The following is a 16,965-nucleotide window of genomic DNA, read 5'->3' as shown; positions in this document are numbered from 1 at the left end:
AACTGACGCTCTCGTTGCTCGAGATGAAAGGGCACGGCTGTCTGGAACCTGGTGAGCTATCCAGACAGGGAAAAACGGAGACCTTCCTGGGTCAGCTTTGCCTGATCTCAGTCCTTGTGGGAAATTAACCCTTCCATTCCCACCCATGCCTTTGATGCTTTAGGATTTGACTTTCAACCATTTGGGATTTTGGGGTCTGTCCACAGCCTGGTAGCCTTGGCAACACCAACCAGAGGATCCAAATACAGAATTTGGACACCAGACATTCGTTTGACCATGTCAAACTGAGCACCTACTGTGTGCCAAACACGGCTAGGCCTGGAGGACGCTGCAGTGAATTAACCAGAAAAATACAGAAGTGCTGGCCTCAGGGTGCTGCGCTTCTGGGGCGGAGAGGCAGGCAGTACGCAGATAAGCGTAAAATAGATAGAGGTTGTTAGGTGACAGATGCTCAGGAAGCAAACCCTGGATGCAGTGTGGCTGACAGGTGAGGTGGGGGGTAAGGACAGGTGAGGTGGGGGTGAGGACCGATGAGGTGGGGTGAGGACAGACGAGGTGGGGTGAGGTGGGAGGTGAGGACAGGTGAGTTGGGGTGAGGACAGACGAGGTGAGAGGTGAGGATAGGTGAAATGGGAGGTGAGGATAGACGAAGTGAGAGGTGAGGATAGGTGAAATGGGAGGTGAGGACAGGTGAGATGGAAGGTGAGGACAGGTGGGGTGGGAAGGTGGAGGGTCAGGTGGGTGACCAGGAGCCAGGCAGTCAGGAGGAGTTGAGATAATATTGTGAGCACAAGCATGCCTTTCCTAGCAGCCTCTTACTGCCTGGGGCATCTCCGACCACCTTGCAGATGAGGGCGGAGCACCCCAGAGAGTAGTGGGTGGCTCAGCTGATGAGAGGCAGAATCAGAACTTGAACCCAGATCTTCTGGAGCTCAGACCAGCATCCTCCTTCTGCCAACTGCAAGCCCTGGAGGAGGGTGGGTGGGGTTGTGTTTCCTGTGAGCATGTTGGCAACTGCAGACAGCCACAGTTCACAGCTCTCCTCTTGCCCACTGGCAGATTTCCCCTCCACAGCCAGCTTCCTGGGGCTGCTGGCCCAGGGGTGGGATGGGGTTTTATGGCTTCCTTTTTGCTTGGAATTTGTTGATGTTTTCTGAGAGCCTGAGCATACATTGGGATCCCTGCAGTTTCAAAGATGATAGCCTGGAGCCTTCTGCGTGTTTCAGCCGGAAAAGGATGTCTTGTTTGAGCTGAGCAATGAAGCAAAGAGTGGGAGAGGGGAGGGCATACCAAGTCAGAGAAGCTGTTTTGGCCAGGGTCTGGGGGCCGAAGCAATGAACACGTGTTTGGAGAGTTGTCCGGAAGGATGTGAGGAGGAGAAAATGGCTGGTGCAGCACCAGATGCAGCTGTAGCAGCAGCAGCCATGCCCCCATTTGTTGAACACCTACTATGTGGCGAGCGCATGCTAGGAATTTGGCATATACCTTTTGTCTGGTTCTCAAGCCATCCTGTTGGTAGATATTACCTGCACTTTACAGACATGGAAACTGAGGCTCAGAGAGGTGAGTCACTAAAGGCCATTCAGCTAGGAGGGGACTGAGCTGGGTTCTGCACCCTGGTAACCTGGCTCTAAGGAGCCGATGCTGTACCGATGCTCTACCAGGTGGTGCTGTGTGGTGTCAAGACACCATGCTTGGCTGGAGACTTGACGGGGAGCCCATTTTGCCCTTGGGGCTTGCAGACTCTCTATTGCAAGCTCTGGGGTCTGGGATTAGGTCCCATGATACCTGCTCGGGCCTCAGACATGCCTGGGCCGATCCCAGCTCTCCTGCTCAACAGTGCTTGGGCAACTCATGTTAACTCCGTGATGCCCAACTTTGCCTATAAGATATTGATGGAGTCTACCCCTTGAGTTGCAAAGAGGATTAATTGAGATAATCCAGTAACTGATGTGTAATTAGCACTTAGTAATTGCTGTTCAATAATAGCAATTATTAAGCTATTCCCTACAAAGCCCCTTGGCCAAAGCTAGGCCATTTTCTTCCCTCTGGGGTTATTTGAAGTACAAATGATATATGGTAAAACGTGCCCTTTTGAGTATACAATACTTTAAATTTTGACAAACTTGTGTAGTTGTGCCAACACTACTGCAGTTCAAATATCACTTCCCCCAAATCCCCTAATTTCTTCCTGTTGTTTTACCTTTTGCAGAATGTCATGTAGGAGAATTGTACAGTTGGTAGCCATTTGTGTCTGTTCTCTTTTATTTAGCAACTCATGTTGTAGCATATCTCAGTACTTTGCTCCTTTTTATTGTTGAATGGAATTTCATTATGAGGATATATGACAAGTGTTGATCCAGTCACTGGCAGATGGACGTTTGGGTTGTTTCCACCTTTTGGTGATTATGAGTAAAGGTTTTCTATGTGTCTTGTAATTTTTGACTGATCACTGGACATTGTGTATAGACTGGAGCTAAATAGTACCATGCCTGGAAACAGGAATGCCTCCTTTTTCATTGGCTGTCAGTGTGGAAGCTTGCCATTCTAGTCATACGTGAAGTTGATTTTGGGTTTCTTGCCACAGGGATGATTTGGACCCTCTGATTTTTTTTTTGTTTAGCTTATATGGATTTTCTGTCATTTAAAAAGTATGAAATTTAACATATAAATCTGGAATTCTGTCTTCTCTTGAAAAATCTGTTTGGCAAATGTCAGCAGTCTGCTTGTGCAGAGTGGTGGCTGCCCTGCTTTGGGCAGGACCTGTGCTGTCTACTTTGCCACAGGCTCCACTACTCCCTAATGTGGCACACCCACCCTGCTTCCCTCTTTTATGTTATCTCCCTGCCCTGATTCTTGCAGATGGTCAAATCTGCAGTATCTTGATACTGAATGATACTCAGTAAACTCTTTTTTAAAAGATGGGGAAATATCTGTCTCTTAAAAATAAATTTCTGCACCAGTGGTTAGAATTAAGCATATAAACAGAGAGCTCTGTGCTGGGTTTTAGAATCCGTGACTCTTGGGAACTCTTCTTTTCCCACTAGTGGTGGCTCGAGGAGGTGGTGGGTGCCACTCTTGGCCAGTGCTCTGCCCTGCTGTCCTCTTTTCTTGATTCCTTTTGGCACAGCTTCATGCGTGGCCCAGGAGATTGGATGCCCACTGTGATTTTAAGGATGGAAAACGAAGCTCCGCAGAACAGGAGGCATTTTGCCAATGTCTGAAAAGGATGAGTCCAGAAAAGGCCAGATATCCCCACGTCCTCCTGAGGTGAGCGATCGTACCTGCTGGGAAGATTTTGACGTTTTATTTAGAGAACGCAGCCTTCTGAGCCTGCTGCTGGATGGCTGGAGTGACAGCTGATGGATGCCAGACGGCCGCGCACGGGGGATTTGGAAACACAAACACATGCACGCGTTTGGATGAGCCGCTGTTTCCGGATGAAGGGCAGGACTCCACGGCTCTTTGATGATTTTGGCCATAGTTACTCGAGCATCACGCAGATGGGGCCCCTGGTGTCACTGTCAATCACCCATGGAAGGTCAAGAAAAGGTCAAGGGTGAAAGGGGAAGAGTGGTTTGAGAACCAGGCTGCTCGAGCCAGCTGCTGGGCACATTTGCTTAGGTCCCGCCTTCCGTTGAAGGAAGCACCAGCACGGACCTCGGCGCCTGGGGCCTCAGGGGCTCAGTGCTGGGCAGGACCGACACGCTCCATGCTGCGACAGGGGACGCAGGTGACAAAGGGGCACAGAGCAGGCCCAGGGACTGTGGGACTTTGGGGCTGGGGGAGAGATGGGCATGTGATTCAAGACAATGTATTCAATCCAGAATGAAGAGCAGGGCCAGCCACGTGGAGACATAGGGACAGATCATCCTCAATAGGGGGACGGCAGGGCAAAGGCCCTGAGGGGGGAATGCGCTTTGCACGTTCAAGGGTCAGCAAGTAGGGAGGGCAGGGAAGAGTGTTCCAGGATGAGGAGCAGGGGGGCGCTCAGATCACTGGGGTCTTGTGGGCTGCTGGCTGGGGAAGGGATTCTATTTTATTTTAGCTGCAAGAAGAAGCCATTGAGGAAGTGAGGTGACTTGGCTGTTTTACGTGGTGGCTCTTTGCTTGCTGTCTGCAAAGACTTGTCTGGTTGGAACAATGGAGAAAGCAGGGCCACTGGCTTGTTCAAAGTGAGATCCCAGCTAGAAACAGGACTTTTCCTCCCCAAGCTGTGGGGGACATACAGTGTGATCTGACAGCCTGGGTTAAGAGCAGGTGGTCTGACGGGGGGTTTGCCAGCCAAGACCCCCCCTCCTGACAGCCAGGGGCTAAACCCAGGAAACCCTGTCACTGGACACTTGTACTCAAGGGCAGAGATGGAGGTGGGAGCAGAGAGGACAGCAAGGGCGAAGAAGCAAACCTGCTGCAATGGACAGGTGCTGAGCCAAGTGGGGCAGGGGGCGGTGTGCAAAGGGGTGGCAGAGAAGGGGCGGGGGGAAGAGTACGGGTGAGAGGCTAGACGGCGCGGGGTGTGTGCTGGGGAGGCCATGGCAATGCACAGAGGGTCTGGGGAGAGGGTATAAGGTCACCACAGGGGCCGGGCGTTTTCATAACTGGACGTGATGGAGCCTCATTCTGACCCCTCATTTATTAGCACAGAAGCGTGGCTCTCCATGGTTCCAGAATCAGGCTTCCATTGCATGGTGCCCCCCACCCCACCAGCCCTCCGTGGCCCACAGCCCTCCTGCCCGGCCCTACCCTCCAATTTGGCCTTGCTGCAGCGCCCAGCCATACCCCTGTTTTCCTGCATCCCTTGCACATGCGGTTCCCTCGGGACATGTGCTCCCTTCCCCTCCTCCCCCCGCAGGCTGCACTGCCACCCTAGCTGCTGTGCCTGCCCTGCCTCCCACTGCACCCTGAGCTTCTCCAGGGCAGGCCCCAAGTTGGGTTCGTCTCAGCTCTGCCAGGGTCTTGGCCAGCCTGGCACAGAGTTGGTGCCCCAGGGGCTTGCTGGATGAAAATCTGTTGAATGACCAACTCAATAAGGAAGCCAGACACCCAGGAAAGGGGAGCTGGCAGGAAGACGAGGGAGGGGCGGTGACACCTCCCCCACCCCAGCGCTGCCAACTCCAAAGCGTCACGTCCCCTCCACCAGCTCCAGGGTGTGTGTCCTCCATTCGGCACCAGGCTTTGCAAAGAGGCTTTTCCTTGGGAGAACATCCGATTCAGACTGGGCCGGGTGGGGGGCTGTTTTGCCTTTCAGATGAGGTTCTGAAAGGAGCTACTGAAATCCCAGTGCCCTCCCGGGAGAGAGCCAGGACCTCAGAGGGCACCAAGCAGCTGGGGCCCATCAGTGAGAGCCCGCCTTGGGCCTGCCACCCCCGCCCCCACCCATCCTGACAGCCAAGGGTTGGTTGCTCCTGAAAGGATCCCCTCTTTTTCCTTTACACTGTTCTGCTAGTTCTAGTTGCTCTATTCATGCATTTGCTGGGTGTTATCTAGGAAAGTACTTTATATATAATGTGTTGTTACAGAGTTATTACTCAGCAATGATTCAAAGTATTATTTGTGTAACTGTCTAATTCCACAAATAGTTTTAGGTCACTTGCTTAGAATCTGTAAATGAAATAAATAAATAACTGACAGAATTTGTATGCTGGGTGGATAATGGTAGAAAAAGAAGAGACCCAAATGTAGATATGAGCCTCCTAGCAGCCAAGGCAAAAAGGGAGACACATGGCTGTAAGAATCCTAAGGTCCATAGATAGAGCAAATTGGCTGTGTAAGAAGCACAGCTTTTTCAGTTACTGGGATCCGAGTGAAATGTATCCTCTGCGCTTCTTTAGTGGGGTTCAGTTTAAAACCATGCAGTGACATGCTGTTGGCCTAAGGGGTTCAGATGCAGTCCTTGGCCTCAAGAAGGCCAAGTTCTGCTGGCCGCATGCACGGTGCTGGAAACAAGCACCGTGTGTGAGGGCAGGAGAGAAGGGCAGGTGTCAGGATGGCTGGGAGGTTCTCGGAGGCTCCCTGGAGGTGTTGGCTGTGCCCTGGTCAGGAAGGAGGGGCAAGGCTGTTATCAGCACAGCTGCTGCTGTGGAGGGGCTGTGGGAGGCCCTCCCCAGGAACCTGCTTAATCACGAGAAAACCCCTGCCAGCTGGCCAGGGAGCAGGAGTAGCCAGCCTGCTATCAGGCCCTGGTTCGCTGCTTCCTGGCTCATTCGCCCCCAGTCCCAGTCTCCCCATCTGAGAAATGGGAGCAGAATCACCTCTTTCCAGGATCACTGAAGGACCACGTGGGAGAACCCTGCGAGAGCTGGGAAATAGCGTTCTGGCTTCAAGTTATTGTTTGAAGGAGAGTGCTCTTGATTACACCACACATCCCATGGAAGGGTGCATGGACAGGTGTTTGCCAGGCACCACGGTGTGCCACATGTCACATCTGTCCCGTCATCGGAGGTCCAGACTACTGTGAGGCATTTCTCCCATAGGTGCCTCCTGTTTTACACGGGTGCTCCAGGCTCTGAGAGTGGGGTGCCCTGAACCCCACAGCCAACAGTGGAGGGGCTGGGATTCAAACCCAGGCAGTCCAGCTGTAAAGCCCAGTCCCTTTCCGCTGAGCCGGACTGCCCTGGCAGAGGCCCTGATGAGATCGCTTTGGGTTTTGTGTGGCTTGTTGTCCCACCCGATGTCGCTGTGGAAGGCCAGTCACGCAGCTGGGAGGCAGGTGGCTGCAGGGGCCGAGACCGGGCCATGGAGCAAGAGGAATTGGGAATCGGGAGCCCCCTGGGGCGGAGGAAGCGCGGCTTTCTAACTGCCTCCCCGGGGCCCCTGCATCTAGCCAGCTCCCCTGCAGCTCACAGAGAGGGCCTGGCAGGGAGGGTGGCCTGCCAGCAAGCCCACCTGCCCCAGCTGTCCTCGGAGGACATAGGCTTGGAGCCGCGCGGGGTGACCCCTTGACAAGTGGATGTTGATTTACTGCCCTGCGCCCGCTCATGACACATTTTTATTTTATTTTATTTATTTTTTTAAATATGGAACATGCCACAAATTTGCGTGTCATCCTTGCACAGGGGCCATGCTCATCTCTGTATCGTTCCAATTTTAGTATATGTGCCGCCGGAGCCAGCACTCACCGCACATTTCAATTACGTGGAGAAGCACGGCTGAGGGGTCCCTGGGCCTGTGCCCCGGGCTCCCGGCCCCGTGCCCCGGGCTCCCGGCCCCACCTGCCACACACCCTTCCTGGGCTCCCAGGCACTCTCTAGGAAACTCCCTCCTTCCTACGGCAGCCAGCAGAACCCCTTGTGCTTCATTTGCTCTTCAGTGATGGGGAAGGTGGAGAGGAGAGGACAGAGCTGGTCGTGTGTGATGGCCGAGCTGGACCAGCCAGCGGCCAGGCCCCCGCATCTGCCCGGAGGGTGGCAGCTCAGGGCGGTGGCTGTGCCTGCCATGCCGGCCTCCTGCCCCGGGCTCGAGTCAGCTCCTCTCAGCCTGGCCCGAGACGCGGTATTCGCACCCCCTGCCCAACGGGAAGGAGGGTGGCAGGCGGTTCCCGGCCCGGGGGAAGCGAGTCGGGGTGGGCAGATGTGCGGCCTGCCAGGCTCCCAGGTGTGGGTGTATCACCTGGCTGAGGGCCCCAGGCTTCCGTGCACCCTCTCCTGGGCCCCTCTTGGCCCCTCTGCTGTAGGGACGGGTGTTACCTACCTCCATTTACAGAGGAGGAGACGGGGCACAGGGAGTCGGGGGCTGCTGAGGGCCTTTTCCCCTTGGCCCACTCCCTTCGCATGATGGCTAGTCTGTCCACAGTGCGGGAAGGAGGGGAAGGGGAAAGGGAAGGAAGGAAGGAAGGGAGGTAGGGAGGAAAGAAGGAGGGAAGGAATGAAGGGTGGGAAAGGAGAGAAGGAAAGAAAGAAGGAAGGAAGAAAGGAAGGAAGAAGGAGCTAAGCGGTCCTGTTTATCCCAGAAGGGGGAAGTTCACGGAAACCTTGCCTTCACACGTCTGCAAGGCTGTCAAGGGGCCTCTGCTGGGGTCCAAGGGCTGACCTAGGACCCAGGGGGCAGCTCCATTGAACATTGATTTTGCAATTTTGACTGTTTGAGTATGGACTGGGCTTTCCTGTCAGGTCGTGAGCTCCCCATCCTGGGGGGTAGGCAAATAGCTCTGGAAGTCCCCTTGGCTGGGTGTTTTCATGTGCATTCCTTCTCAGATAGGGGATCAGGTGGGCTGAGACTCCTTCCAGCCTGAGCATCTGGGACTTTCCTCTGGAGTTTCCTTGCTCCATGGGCACAAAGTGGTGGACGGCACCGGTGTGCTACCTCCATCATGCTGTGAGTGTCTGCTGGGCACCTACTGTGTGCCAGGTGCCGCCCTCAGGTCACCAGCCAAGGCGGCTGCAGGCTCAAAAACAAGCAGCACAACCCATGTAGCTGGTGGAGGGGACCCCGGGAGGGTGGGAACCCTGGGGAGGTGCCTGATGCCCCTGATGGAGGAGACGGGGGGCAGGCGGGAAGGGCTGCTCGGAGGAGGTGTGCTGTTATAGTTCAGTGCATTTCACAGTACAGGAAAGCAGAGGAAGGGTATTTTGGATGAGGGATGAGCGTGTGCAGGGGAAGGTAAGAACAGGCCACGTGCTGGGAGCCTCTGGAGCTGGGGTTGAGAGAATCATAAGACAGAGAGTGGGAAATGGGGGGGTCCAGGAGAGTTACGGTGCATGAGCTTGTCCTGTAGGCAGCACAGGGGGGTGGACGCAATTGGGCAGGGAGTCAGGCCGTGCTCCACTAAGTGCTTGCTGAGCAGACCCAGGCTCTGGGGGACCTTGGGCAAATTGGGGTGCCCCCTTGCCTTAGTCTCCTTACCTGTACAAGGAGGAGAGCAGGGCCGCCTCCCCAGTGGAGGTGGGGATGGAAGGGCTGGGTAATGGGGTGTGCCACGCGTGCTGGGAACCCGGCTCCCTGCTGCATAGCCCAGCGTCCAAGCCTTGGGAACCTGACAACCATGGGCCCCCAGCCCCTGTCCCTGCAGTCACCTCTACCTCCTTCCCAGGGCCAGGAGGCAGCGGCACCAAATCCTAGCTGAATAAAGGAATGGTCCCAAGACCAGAGCACCCTGTGGTGCAGGGCCCGGGTGTAGGGCTCTGCTGGTGCGTAATTCTCAGCTCGGGGCGTCAGCTTCTGTGATGGTGAAGCCGGACCCTGGCTTGCTTAAGTCTGGATGGTAAAACAGGGCACTGGGCCCTCTCTGCCCCAGTTTTACAATCAGAGAAACTGAGGCACGGAGGTGCTAGACTGGTGCAGGCTCTCCCGGTCCTAAGGACCCCTACAGGGAGGGATTCTCCCCATTCCACATGGGAGGAAACAGAGCTGCAGAAATAGTCCTGGGTCCCTCAGCTGGCTGGGACCCCCTGCCCAGGAGCAGCCCCCACACTCTACTGTGCTCTCGGCTGGACCCCCAGCTCATTCACGCCCCCTCTCTTCCGAGCCAGGTGCTCCCAGGCCAGCTGTGTCACCGAGGTAGGCCGGGCGCGTGCTTTGCTGGGTGCCTCAAGCAGCCTTGCCTTACCCAGGACCCCACAGTGACAGCAGCCTTACCACACACGCGGGTCCTTGTCACTCTTGTGTCCTCCTCCAGAGCCTGGGGCAGCTGAAGAGGCAGGAGGCCCCGTCCGGCTGGGCCCTGGCCAGAGGCCAGCCGAGCTTCCGCAGGCCCCGCGTGTCGGGGGGCAGGAAGTGCAGGAGGTGGGGGATTGGAGGGCAGCTCCGGGGCAGGGGGAGGCTGGCACGGGGCCAGCACGCCCTCCCCCGTCAACGGCTCCATTGATGGCAGCCGGGCGGGAGGCAGTGGCCTTTCTGCGGTCCAGGGGCCTCTGGGCCTCCGCCCCTGCCCCCAGCTGCCTGGCGAGCCCTCCCGGGGCTGTGTCACCCCGAGGTGGAGCCCAGGCTCCCCTGCCCCCTTTCCGATCTGGGTCGCCTGGGAGCTGGTGGGCCTGGGAGGTCAGGCCTATGTCGGTCTCCTGGTGCCGCCATAGCAGTGTACCCAGAAGGGGGACTAAGGCCACGGGCATGTGTTCCCTGGGGGTCCTGGAGGCCAGGTCAGTAATCCCGGCTGCCGCCTGGCTTGTAGGCGCAGATCTCAGCCTCGGCCCCCGTGCCCTGGCCTCTTCCTCTGGGTCCCCGTGTCTGTGCTTTCACATGACTCTCGTGTAAGGACCGCAGTCATTTTGGATGACGGCTGTGCTGCCTGGAGAGTTCCAAGGAAGAGCCCGTCCTTGCTTCTAGCAGCTTCCTAGTCTGTGGCCACTCCTGGGCTCCTTGGTGTGTCACACGACCCTCTGCCTCTCTGCGTCACGCCACCCTCTGCCCCCGCCCCACCCGGGCCCTCCCTGCGCTCCTCCTCTTCTTACAAAGACTCCCCTCATTGCCTTTAGGGCTCACCCTACTTTCCATCTGCAAAGACCCTATTTTCCAAATAAGGTCATATTCTGAGGTTCTCGGAAGATGCGAATTTGGGCAGCCCAGTGCAGGCACCAGCCCTCACTGGGCTCTGGGCTCCAGGCTGCCCGCCTTCCCCCCAGGGTCCGCCAGCCCTGAAGGGCACCCTGGTCCTGCCCCGCGCTGTGCCCGTGCCCTGAGGGGCATATTCCCACCCCTCCCCCCCACCTCCGCGTCTGCCTCCCTGAGGCCCTGGGCCCCTCCCCAGGCTGACGAAGGCCTCGTGTGGCCCCCGCAGCTCTGTCTCGCCTTCTCCGGGTGGCCGAGCACACTCTGCCCTTGAAGGCCTTGAAGAGCTTCTGTCCCCTGGGGTCAGGGGCGCCCCTGGCACGTGTCTCAGCGGCTTCCTTCTCGCCCCATCCTGCCACGTGCTGGGCGACGCCCTGGCTCTGGACAGATGTTCCTCATGCCTGCTTTCCCTCCCTGGAGGCGGGGGCTGAGATTGTCCCATTTTAGAGGCGAATCTTGTGGCAGGCTGTGTAAGGACCAGCGTTGGGCAGGGAGTCTGAAGTTTGTTCACTCATTCATTCATTCATAAAACACTTCTAGAGCACTTCCCTTGTGTTCTGAGCTAAGGAACTAATGGGCAGCCTCTGCCCTCGTGGACTTACAGTCTAGTGGGAGAGCAAGACAGATGCTTCTGTGTTGTCTTGGTTTTGCCACCAACCTGTTCCGTGGCGTTGGCCAGGGTCAGCCCTTCTCGTGACCTCGGTTCCCACATGGAGACCTCCTTGGGCTCTTCTGGCCTGAGGGTGAGTCCCTGTCCCAGCAGCCCTGTTCCCAGCACTCCCCTGACCCCAGGGGTGCGAGCAGCCCAGAGGAGGCCCCGGGGCCCTGAGCCTCAGGTGGCCCAGGCAGAAAACCCTGACAGACAACAGAGGGTCAGGCTGGGTGGGCTTACCCCGAGTCCCGGGTAACCCGGGACCCTCCTGCAGGAAGGCCAACTTGGAGGCTTTGAATCTCTGCTGGCCTGGAGCCCGGGCTCTGGGAAAGAATCAGGAGGCTCTTTCCAAGTCCTGTGACTCAGAGCTCCCGAGAAGGAAGCAGAGGTCCATACTCTCACTGCTCAGTAGGGGCTTTGAGAGGCACCCGATCTCCCTCCTGCAGGCAGCACCCATGACCTGGGCTGGCCGGAGGTGGTCTGCTTGCACAGGGCAGGCAGAGTACACACTTGGCCCACCTAGGCACAGCCCTCTGCCTGGGGAGGCCCACCTGGGCAGACCCACCTGGCGGGCCCACCTGGGAGTTGTGGAAGCTGGTGAGAGCTTCAGGCAGAGCCAAATACAGAAAGGAAAAGCCCTCCCAGATACTGGGGTCCCAGCTTCCCCCAGCCCCCCCCGAGACGCTTAACAGGGGCCCTCACCCTGAACACACAGCATTTGGCGGGAGTTCAATCTATGGGGGTGGGTGACAGGGAGGCCGAGCTCATGCTGGCTTTTCTTTAGTAAAAAACCTTTGTCTAGGGTGGGCCATGGTGGCTCAGCAGGCAGAGGTCTTGCCTGCCATGCCGGAGACCCGGGTTTGATTCCGGGTGCCTGTCTATGCAACAAAAAAGAATAATCAAAAAAATAAATAAAAACAAAACAAAACAAAACCTTTGTCCAAATTCTCCTGCCAAGCTCATTTCAGGAGGGAAAGGCGAACAGGGCATTTTACTTTCTTACGGCTGCCGTGGCTTAAAGCCACACACGTGCATTCTCTCGTGGGCTGGAGACCCGAGCTGGGATGTGAGGCTGTGGCTAACTCCACGGGGCCAGTGGTCCTGGTTCCTTCTGGAACCTTCGGGGGAGAAACTCTTTTGCACCTTTTCCAGCTCCTGGAGGCAGGCTGCTGGCCTTCCTTGGCTCACAGCCCCTTCCTCGCCTCCCTCCATATCCGAGTCTTCGTTGTCACATTTCCTCCCGCTTACAAGGAACGGGAGCCCTCCTAGGGGCCAGCAGGAGAGTCAGGGTTAGCTCCCCATCTCCGGGTCCTCACACCTGCAGGGCCCCAGGTGCCATGTGAGTGATGCCACAGGTGTCCAGGGATTAGGAAGTGGGCGTCAGCTGACCACGGAGTCCCTCTCGGCACAGTCCAGGTCAGGGTCTCTGCCCCTCCCTGGCGGGGGGAACCTGCAGCCAGGCTGTGACTCCCACCGAGGCCACCAAGACTTATGCCCATAACCCAGATGGCCGATGCTGGACGCGTCCCAGCCCAATGCGGTCACCCCCGCGGGGGGGCAGGCCCGGGGGCGGCTCTCATGTCCAGCCCAAGCAGCAGAGCTCCTTCTTCTGGGCATTGCCCCCGGGGTTTAAAAGTGCAATCAAAATCTGGAAGCAACGTTTAGAATTAGGGAGTGAAAACACGGCCGTATCTGTACCCGCCAGGCGGTTTGCATTCAGGGCTCCGGCCCGGCCCTGAGAATTAGGAACCCTGTGTTTGCCCCTGTTGTTGAGGAATATGCGTCTGCGGCCAAGTAGGGGGCTCGCCGGGGCCCCAGGCGCCTCCCCCCACGCTCCTCTCACCGCCGTGTCCCCAGTGCCCCCGCCCACCGTGGCTCTCCATGCCAGGGCTGTCCTTGCACACGGTGGGGCAGCCCCCGCCTGCATAAGGGGAGCTGGGAGCGAGGCCTGCAGGAAAGCAGGTCCTGGCAGGGCAGGCGGCAGGTGCCACAGCCGGAGAGCGCGGTGGTGCCGCTGTGCCCGGGACAGAAGGGAGAGGGGCGGGCGGAGCAGTGGAGGAGAGGGTGGAGGCGGAGGCTGGAGAGGTGGGTGGGCCTGCTCACACAGTAAGGGGGTTGGGCTTCCTTCTCCTGGTGCTGGACACCACTGGGGGGCTTTGTGCGGGGCCCCCGGGATGGGAGACTTTTCACCGTTCTGGGCCTTGAGTGGGGGAAGCTTCTCTGGGGCTTAGATGAGTCAGGGTCTTGGCGCCTGGGGCCAGGGGCTGCCCGCTGGCAGGGGTGCTCGGTTAAGTGAGGGTGGCCTGGAGACCGGGAGGCCCTGGCTGCTGGCTGGAGCCCCAGTGGCGTTTCTCTCTGCGGAGCTGGGGAGTGAGAAGGGCTGCAGGTGGAGGCGGCACCCCGGGGAACTGCAGGTGGGCGTCAGCTCTCGGGACCCAGAGCCCCCAGGAACGATGGATAGAAGCAGCCCACCCTTCAGGACGATTTGAAGCAGGGCTTCTGGAGATGGTCAGCAGGCACACACGTCCCCTGGAGGTCGGGTCCCAGCGCAGGTGCTGACTCAGTGGGCTGGAGTGAAGCCGCAGCTGGATGGTGTGTGTCTAATGGCCAAGTGGCGGGTGCTGCGGGGGGCAGGCAGAGGGTCCACCCTTCCACAGGCTGGCCTCCTGACCCCTGCTGGGCCAGCCTTGGTAACTTGGGCGACCGAGGAGGAAACTGAGACTCCAAGAGGCAGGACCACGGTGGGAGGTGGGGGCTCTCTCCCAGGTCCACCTGCCATGGCGTCGGTGGGAGACAGAGGCCCAGAGGGGTGGGTGCCTGCCCCGTTCGTCCGACCAGTACTGGGTGGAGCCAGGTGGGAACCTCCCAGCCCGGGTTCTTTCCTGGGGTGTGGGGTGAGACCGGGGGTGTGAGCTTGCCATGCTCGGAGCCCCAAGGGACAAGAACCCTGGTCTCAGTGAGCATCTACTACATCCAGGCTTTCTTGTCACCTCGTCCATCCTTGTTACAAGGACAGCAACTGTCTCTCTGCGCCTTTGGCAATGGGCCGCGCAGTAGGTGCTCCCATAGCCCTGTCACCCCAACTTGGGGCATCTTCCCAGCCGGGCCCAGGCTGACCGGGAGCTCAGGGCAGGCCTGAGATGCTGCCCATGGCTGTGCCCCATCTCACGTCTTGGAGGCTGTTTTTGCACCCCACCAGCAGCACTGCACAGGCACCCACAGATGTCACCCTGGGGACATGGGTCTGCCAGCTCTCCTGTAGAACCTGGTGCCCTTGGGCTCAAGGAGGGAGCCCAAGAGTGTGGCAGAGCCCTGAGAAATCTGCCTCCCTGCCTGTCCCTGCCCTGGCCCCCTGTCTGGACCACTCACCTCTGTAATGCTAAAATGACCCATCTGGGGGGCACCTGGAGGGCACCTGGAGGGTGGGGTTCAGCCTGGTGCACGGGCTCAAAGGCTGTGCCCAGAGGCTGTCATGTAGATTGCTCCCCCACCCAGGAACTCCCGCACCCCAGGGCTTATTCCGGCCACGGCGGATGGAGAACTCCCAGGGTATGCTCACCTCAGCCCCAGCCTGAAACAGGCACACACCCAGCCCCCCCTGCAGCTCTGTGCCATGGGTGACGTCACCCCTGCCTTTCGCCCGGTCACTGTGGGGCAAGGCTCTGGGTCTGAGTCCCAGCTTAGCCTTTTGCTCCATGTGGCCCTTGGGCCAAACTCAGTTCCCACATTGGGAAGCGGGGAGAGCTGGTCCTGCCTGGCGGTGCACATCCCACGTGGGTGCAGTTCTGAGGCTTACGACGAAAACCCAGCAGGAAGCTGCCAGCACGGAGCCGCCACCATGTCGATGGCCGTGGTCATTCCCCTGGCATGGGAAGCAGAGGGGATGGGATGGCCGAGGAGGCGCCCTGCCTGCAGGAGGGCAGCCTGTCTCCCCGTCTGTCCCCCAAGCCTGCCAGGGCCCCTACTCTGGGGCTCTGGTCTCCAACATGCTCTGGGTTTAGAAGAAGGGACGGCTGGGCAGGACACGTGGGCTGTCCTGGCCTTTTTGAATTGGGGTGTGTTCTAGTTTGCCAGCTGCCCAAAAGCGATATACCAGAAATGGAATGGCTTTTAAAAAGGGGGGAATTTATTAAGTTGCAAGTTTACAGGTCTAAGGCCATGAAATTGTCCAAATTAAAACACATCTATAGAAATGTCCAAATTAAGGCACCAATAAGAGGTTACCTTCACTCAAGAAAGGCCGATGAAGTTCAGGCTTTCTCTCAACTGGAAAGGCACATGGCGAACATGGCGAGCATGGCGAGCCTGCTAGCTTTCTCTCTAGGCTTCTTGCTTCATGAAGCTCCCCCGGGGGCGTTTTCCATCATCTCTAAAGGTCTCTGGCTGCCACGGCTCTTGGCCTTGTGGATCTGCTTGGTTCTTCGGCTCTCTCCTCATTCTCAAAAAGGGACTCTCCAAAATGCTTCCTCTTTTAAAGGATTCTAGTAAACTAATGAACACACCTGGAATGGGTGGAGTCACATCTCCATCTAATCAAAAGTTAATACCCACAGTCGAGTGACTGACATCTCCATGGGAACCATCAAAAAGCTCCCAGCCAGCAATATTGAATGAGGATTAAAGGACATGGCTTTCCTGGCTCCACCACAGATTCAGACCAGCACAGTTCGTCAGCTCCCTCTGTCCCTCCGCAGTGGAGTTAATACTACAGCTGGGTCTCGCCTCCGCCGTCTGCTTGTTCTTTAATCTGAAACCAAAGGAAATGACACGGCTGCCTGCTGCCCGCGGGGCCCAGCTCCAGTTACCAATTAAGTTGCCAAAGGTGTTAAGTGTGTTCCAATGTGCAATGCCAGGGGTCTCCCAAAGCCTCCGACGCTCCTGCCGGGGATGGGGAGCTCGCCTCTGCTGAAGCCCTGGGGACACTCCAGGGGTGTCTGGGCAGGGAGGATACCCAGGCTTTGCAGAGCTCAGTGCCTAGAAGGGCTGACCCTGGAGGCCTGTTATTCCAACTGGGGAGACTGAGGCCCAGAGAGGAGCCCCTGCCTCGTGAGCTGTGTCCTGGCTTCCCTGAGTCCGGCATCCAGCCCTGGCCTCTCAGCCCCAGTGTGCAGCCCAGGACACCCCCTCCCCGTGGGCTCCAGGCTCACGTATTTCCAACCATCTGAAAGTAATAAGGAAGCAGCTTATGGATGAAATACCTTTAACATGAAGCTGTATCTTGCGGTCAGTGTTTCCTTCTGTCAGAATATTTCTGCTCGCTGAGCTGTGCTGGGGGAGGGGCTGAAGAGACCTCATTTCTCCAGCCTCAGAGAGGAACCAGCCCCACAGCTCGCAGGCAGAAAAAGAATCTGGTTTTAATCTCCATTGGTCTTTGACCTCCTCTTCTCCCACCTGTGCCCCTCAGTCCAGCCTGCATACACAGCTAGGGGCAGCTTTCTAAAACTAGAACTGGCCGGGACACTGCTCTGCTTCAAAACTTTCTGTGCGCCCCATTGTCTTGAGTAGAAAGTCCAAAATCTCTGAACTGAGGTATGAAGTCTTCTACCACCTGATTTCTCCTGTCTCCACCCTCCTCTTTAGATCTGACTAGGGTGAGGCAAGTGAGGCAAGGAGGCTCCATTGTCAGGGTCATGCAAGTGCAGAATCAGCACCTGACAAAGAGGAGCCCTGCAAACTTTCTACCCTGAATGCCTCATTTGCCTCACCCTGGCCCAACCTTGCTCCTTTCTACCCTCTTCATCCTTCTCTCTCTGCTGCAGCCTCATGGGGTTCCTTTGCCCCCCACCTTCCTCTGTAATGATTCTTCTATATGAAACTCCTCCTCCCCCCCT

General features: G+C 57.5%; 1 protein-coding gene and 1 non-coding gene across 2 annotated transcripts in view; one reads left to right on the top strand and one right to left on the bottom strand.

The window, feature by feature from the left end:
* Positions 1 to 16,965, top strand: part of SORCS2 (sortilin related VPS10 domain containing receptor 2) — a 539,078-nt gene that overhangs the window by 118,363 nt on the left and 403,750 nt on the right. The window lies entirely within an intron of this gene.
* Positions 7,011 to 7,114, bottom strand: LOC143663751 (U6 spliceosomal RNA). Its single transcript, XR_013166137.1, has one exon. It is a non-coding gene; the product is annotated as a U6 spliceosomal RNA (small nuclear RNA).

Source organism: Tamandua tetradactyla, chromosome 19, assembly GCF_023851605.1.
Source record: "Tamandua tetradactyla isolate mTamTet1 chromosome 19, mTamTet1.pri, whole genome shotgun sequence".
Lineage (NCBI taxonomy): Eukaryota > Metazoa > Chordata > Mammalia > Pilosa > Myrmecophagidae > Tamandua > Tamandua tetradactyla.
This window is presented reverse-complemented; position numbering and strand designations above follow the sequence as displayed.